At 38.5% G+C, this 6,953-nt stretch overlaps 1 long non-coding RNA gene across 1 annotated transcript; it reads right to left on the reverse strand.

Annotated features, from left to right (window-relative positions):
- Nucleotides 1-4,100: 4,100 nt before the first annotated feature.
- LOC131937259 (uncharacterized) lies at nt 4,101-6,750 on the reverse strand. Its single transcript, XR_009386180.1, has 3 exons — nt 6,636-6,750; nt 5,581-5,661; nt 4,101-4,765 (listed from the first exon to the last, which is right to left on the reverse strand). It is a non-coding gene; the product is annotated as an uncharacterized LOC131937259 (long non-coding RNA).
- Nucleotides 6,751-6,953: the final 203 nt, after the last annotated feature.

Consider the following 6,953-nt stretch of genomic DNA (forward strand, 5'->3'; position numbering starts at 1 on the left):
AATTCAACAGTAAATAGAGGTAAATCAAGGTGATACATCATTAATATATAGATAAAAATATTGTTATCAATGTATTCGAAAAAAAAAACCATCATTAATATAAACTATAATTATTTCTTATATTATTTAGATTGCCTTATGTTTCCTGATTGTATTCACTCTAACTAATCAATATCGTAAGTTGAGAACAAGCAAATCTGTTCTCATGAAAGCACTCAGGAGAACTGCCCTCTTTACAAAGTAATCAACTCGGGGCATGTAGGACTATACAGATTATCGTGGCGTTTTGCTTTATTTTATTGTATTTAATTATCAGCTTACGGTTAGATAAATGTCACAAATTGTTAGAACTGGTACTAATTGAGGCGTACAAAAATAAGAACTGTTGCAACTAAGTTATTTTTTTTTATAAAGGGAAATTATGTGGTTCCAAAACATGCTCTAGGGTAGATAACTCAAAATAAATATTATTTTCCATAAGTCTGGGAGAGTTAAGAGGTTTTATATGATGTGATTTTATAGATTATATACATTGCATAGTGCCATTGCTAAACCACTTTAAATTTACTTTCGTCCATTTAAAGTGGCTAATTATATATTTAAGACAAATTCCCTAAATCACACCACCAATATTTATAACGAGAAAAATGGCCCGTTGAGGAAGGATACACCGGGCGCTAGGTTGATAGTGCTGTCTCTTTTCTCTAAACAAAAACCACCCCCCCACACACACCACCCCCACCCACACCACCCCAACCCCAACCACACACCACCCCCCACCCCCACCCCTACACACACCACCCCCCACACACACCACCCCCCACCCCCCCCCCCCCAAAAAAAAAACATGTCTACCGTCCCATTCAACGAAATATAATTATATACTTTTTCCAGTGTCCGCCCCCTCCCCGAAAATTCTACACCCGCCCCCGAAAATTTCAAGTACCCTCACCCCTCTCCGGGGAGGAAAAAGTCTAAATTAAAACCACCCCCCCACTCACCCCCACCCCCCCCCCACACACACACCACCACCCCCCCCACCCCCCACCCCCCCCCCCCCCCCCCCAAAAAAGCATGTCTACCGTCCCATTCAACAAAATATAATTATATACTTTTTCCAGTGTCCGCCCCCTCCCCGAAAATTCTACCCCCGCCCCCGAAAATTTCAAGTACCCCCACCCCTCTCCGGGGAGGAAAAAGTCTAAATTAAAACCACCCCCCCCCCCCACTCACCCCCCATCCCCCCCCCACACACAACCCCCCCCCCCCCCCCTAAAAAAACATGTCTACCGTCCCATTCAACGAAATATAATTATATACTTTTTCCAGTGTCCGCCCCTCCCCGAAAATTCTACCCCCGCCCCCGAAAATTTCAAGTACCCCCACCCCTCTCCGGGGAGGAAAAAGTCTAAATTAAAACCACCCCCCCCCCCCACTCAACCCCCCCCCACCCCCACCCCCACCCCCCTCAGACGTTCTTACGCGGGGGTGGGGCTTCGCCCCTACCCGAAGAATTGTATGCAAGAAACTCTTCACGCAAACCATTTAGATTAGACAACATTTCCTTTTTTTCAATGTTTCAATGACGTCATTACATTACTGTGTGCACTCTCTGGTTTGAGATTATGTTCTACTCTACGCTAAATGTGTCGACGTCATATTTCGTTTTTCGAATTACTGTGCAGGTTTTTAAATTCCTTGTGTTTTCTCTAGAGCGTTCTTGTCAGACAGATAGATAGATAGAGAGACAGCGAAACTATTATTATAGATTTTAAATTGAGCATTTGTTACATGTCCAGATGGTCGGGCACGATGTAGCAAGAAATGTCGCAGTACTATCCAGAGTTTCTTCTAGGCCAGGGGTCGGCAACCTTTTGAAGCGGAAGAGCCAAAAGTTACAATTTTCAAAATTTCCCTGGTTTTAAAGAGCCACTAACATTTTTTCATTTCAAATATTTTATTTTTTGATTAAGATTATTAGTATTTGTGCAAGGAGCTGGAGAGCCGCATCCTGTTCTAGGCATCCCCGAACGAAATGGAATTTATATAGAAAACATATACTTTTGACAGTGTCCACCGTCTCCCCGGGAAATTTTTTCACCCCTCCACCCCCCTTTAGAGAGAAAAGTCTGGAAGAAACTATGGTACAAACTGCTGCACGGGACGAAAACGTTTAAGTTAGAGACATAAGATGCCATGTATTAGGTTGTCTGGTGTGTTTTTAATTCTCTTTCCCCCTACAATTTCCTAAATCTTGTGTGTTGAATTATTTCTTTTTTAAAATCTAAAATGAGGTAGTAAATTGTTCTGGATTTTTTTCAAGAAGAGCCAGTATTTTACAGGGACAAAAGTATGCTCTGATTTCATTTCTTTTTATATATATATATATATATATATATATATATATATATATATATATATATATATATATATATATATATATATATATATATATATATATATATATATATATATATATATATAAAGGGATCATAAGATGAGTATTATTCTTGTATTAGTAGGCTTTTAAAATTTTAATTTTATAGTTTACAATTATTAAAATACCTTAGATTTAATTGTGAATTAAGATCTGATGACTTAATAGAGCCAGCTTTTTTGAATAAATACAAAAAAAAAAATATAAATACTTTCCATCTTTTTAGGAAATAAGAATGATTGATTAATAAAAGTCTTGATTAGGAACAGTGAAGAATGATTGAAGAATAGATTATGAGTTGAGATTTTTAAAACAACAACCGCCCTTAATTAGCCACTATCAGTTCTACCTTGCTTACTATAGGGCTTGTAAGTAGGTCACAACTTCTCGTTTTCGTACTATGCAGCTAGTAGATTTTGAGACCGTCGACTTACAAGCCCTAATACAGTCCCATATTTAACAGTGTTTTCTTTACAGAGTCTACATGAACCTAGTCCACTTTAAGAAAGTGTAAATTCAATAGAAACTTGTTTTTTACATTTCAGAAAATACGGCTAGAAATAAGGGAGAAAAAAACATTTTTTTTTCTCAAAATGTTCTGATATTTCTTATGAAATAATTTAATTAAAACCTTAAAATCAGCTTTCATAAAAGAACATTCTCTAACCCCGGGGTTGACAAATCAGTCATGTGTGTACATTAAAGATGGTACCTCGTCTCCTAACACGACAAGAACTCACCAAGTAATAAAAAACTGTACGCTCAGTAAGGTACGTGCTTCATGTTGTTATTTGACAAACAGGGGGTGGTTCTAAAATATCAGCTGTTCTTTACTTCTAGGCAGCATGTTCATAGACTTTACATCTTTTATAATGTTTATTATAATCGGGGTGGTATAGAAAAACTACTTGGTTTGGTAAAACCGTATCACCCTCTGTACGGGAGCGTCCATACCATGATTTGCTGATGTCATTGATACTCTACTCTATGTCCCTATACCATGATTTGCTGATTTCATTGATCCTCTAAAGTCCCTATAGCATGATTTACTCTATAGCATGCCAATAACGCCATTACTGTTGTCATTGATCCTCTAAAGTCCCTATACCATGATTTACTCTATAGCATGCCAATAACGCCATTACTGATGTCATTGATCTCACGTATCAAACAAGTGGGCATTAAACTATGTCTGTGTATATGATCTCTGGTGACTCTACAGATATCTAAAATGTAGCTCTACATGTGACATACAACATAAGCCAACTTGTGAAGAAACTTGTGGGTTGGGTCAGCAGCTTTATACGTTTGGGTTCGGTCTAAAATTACCCACTTATTAGTTTCACTCCCCTGCATGTAGGGCCTATAACGTATACTTTTCATTCAATATATGCATACGTAGAGGGTCGTCTCGGCAGGAGGGGAGGGGGGGGGGGGAGAGAATTGTGTGAATATATTATGAGGGGTGTGGGGAGAAAGGGTGTGTTGGAAATTAACCATGTTAATTTTCAGTAGTATTATAGTTTTGGGCTGGGGAAAAGCGTTGAACTTTGGAATTGTTGACGAATGATTAAAAAAAAAATATGTTGTCACATATTGGCGACCTCTAGATCTAACTTGTGTTCTGTATTTATTTACTTTGAACAAAATATGAAAGTTCAAATTCAGTTCTGTAATAGTTTATTATATTTTAATGTCTTTTTAATATCAGAAAAGGTTTGAAGAAAAACGCACACAATATCAGCTACTCATCCAGTCAAACTATGTACAAATATCTATTCTACAATATCCAGTTCACAGAAAGCTGTCGAGTCATTGGTTGTTTATTATATTCACAGTTTGATATAAATAAATAATAACTATTTATACAATGATAAATATGGTAGATCTCAATGCAACAATCGATGATGTAAAGCGTTTGGTGTGTTACCAGTTATTGTTTATCAAAATTAAAAATTCTGTTAACCTAGGTCTAAACCTTTAATAACTGCAGGTCAAAAGATAAACTTTGATTATAACAACTTCGGTATTACGAAGTTTTTAGTCGACCTAAGTTTTTGGGAATGTTTTAAAGTCATGTTGGATAAGACATACCAAAAAATTAGCTAGGCCAGTGAAAAGTGAATAAATTAAACTAAAGATGAATCGACGCTTCCACCGTGGTATAATAATCTCGAGGTCCGCATCACCTTGTTCAGCTGTCGTCAAATTCGTGTGGGTGTGTAACGTTGGCGGCCGTCAGTTAGTCCATCCATCTGAACAGGTACCAGTGACGTAGCCAGGCGAATGGGTCTTCTGCGGGAGGGGCGGCGCCTCCTGGTGCTGCGGCTGTTGGAGTAGAGGGGTGGGGAGGAGAGAACAGTTTTAAATTGCTGTTATGATTTGAATCAATGCTACAATTTTTAAAGCATAATGGCAATGTGATCCACGAGTACAGTGTACATTCAGGGTTCCTTTCAGGCATCTCTTCGGGGATCCCCTCCACCTTTCCGCAAGTACGTCCACCCCCCCCCCCCCCCATCCCCAACCCTTTACCAACAAAAATGAAAAAATATATAATTAGGAAATATAGACTTTAATCTGCGTCTGCCTCCCACCCTAAGATTTTAAGTGCCCCCCCCCCCAGAGGTTTTAAATACCCCCCTACCCACCCACCCCCCTGGAGAAAAAAGTCTGAAAGAAACCTTGTTCACATTACATCAACCGTTAATGCCTAATTACATGAACCGTTATGTTCCACCGAATCCAACAACCTGGAACAGTAGCGTTGCCAGGATCGTCTCATGGGGGGGGGGGGGGGTCAAATTTTTACCCGGGGACAAACTTTCGATTTGCACCCCCCCCCCCCCTCCTCAAACTTTCGATTTACACACCCTAACCCCCCCCCCCCCCTGCCTACGCCACTGATCTGGAAACTCTACTAGATCCAGGGCTCGTAAAGTTTGGACTATAGTAACGACGCCACCGTAATCCTTTTACATACACGTAAAGTTTGAACCATAGTAACGACGCCAACGTAATCCGTATACATACACCACGCAGACACACACATTTACACAGAGACAAAAACACAGATACATATATCATTCATCGCTTGTATCAATATAATTGTATGAATCAACCTAAATCTAGAGACGACTTACGCTGAGCAGCGATGATGCTGATTGTGATGACGATAAGGAACATCAGACACAGGATGTCAGAAAACATTTTCACTTTTTTATCTGTGGGAAAGTCAATAAAATTATGATTAGAAGTGATTTGCTTCAACTTGATTTTAAACAGACAAAACCTGCTACCCTTAGAAAACCAGCGTCATTTACCATTACATATGCACATATCGCCGTTTTAACTGAATCGAATTGAGTTGAATATGTAGTGAGCTCATATAAAAATCGTAAACAGTTATATGGAGACTTAGCAAGAAAAATAAAATTGATAGATGAGATCCCTTAATTCAAAGAATCATAATTCGTTTTAAAAAAAATAAAAATGACGGTTAAATATCGACAAGGGTTTACAATACCTTGTGACAGATATTTCAACCCGGTGCTGTTTTAACCAACTAAACAATAAAATGCAGGCAGGTGGCAATCAATACAAGCCTCAGAAAATTTAAGCAACTACTTTGGCCAATCACCTTGTTGATGCCAGTAAAACACAAAACACAACAACCTGACGGAAATTAAATTCACCAATAAAAATAACTAGTACCCCCAGTAGACTGGCACCTCACTTGACCCCCACGGGGCAAAACACAGGGAGTCGGGCCAAGAACTAGTTAACCTCATTTTAGGCTAGACCTTTTTTATCGGTAAAATTTGTTAAAGATAGAATTCAATTAACTACGGTTAACTGTGCATAAATAGTATCTGGTTTTAAACCAGTCGACTGTTGTCGAATATTTTTACTCGTGTTAATTATAACTCTCGTGTCGGTAAAAAACGTAAACACATTTAATGAAAACACATAAACTATACTATTGATAACCTCACTGACAATGGTCAGCCAGTAATTACTAAGCAAACAAATGCTACTTTTAATTAACTTTACTACGATCTAATAATATGGGCTTTTATATATATATATATATATATATATATATATATATATATATATATATATATATATATATATATATATATATATATATATATATATATATATATACAAGTATATAAGTTTGTATTGTACTCACTGCTATAGGGCTGTGACCTGATACTTTGAGGCTAGCGAAGAATTCTTGTCCTAAAGGTCTAGAACGAGGGTTTAAATAGGGTCGCCGAGTGGGCAGACGTACTGCATTAATTTACCACTTCTAACCCCTGATGACCCTTCCCCAACTCCCCAACTACCGACCCACCCCCTCCCGTAAACTTTTTCCAACCCCTAAGACAGGTCTGAAACCAAAATGGATGACAGGTGGGGGAGGGAGGGGAGAGGTAGAAAACAAAAGAATGTTGTCGGTCATGTCACTTCTGGCCACTGGGTTATTAATTGCCGTGGGCCACGGGAT

Source organism: Physella acuta, unplaced genomic scaffold (genome assembly GCF_028476545.2).
Source record: "Physella acuta isolate Inbredline_101_S28 unplaced genomic scaffold, ASM2847654v3 ptg000205l, whole genome shotgun sequence".
Lineage (NCBI taxonomy): Eukaryota > Metazoa > Mollusca > Gastropoda > Physidae > Physella > Physella acuta.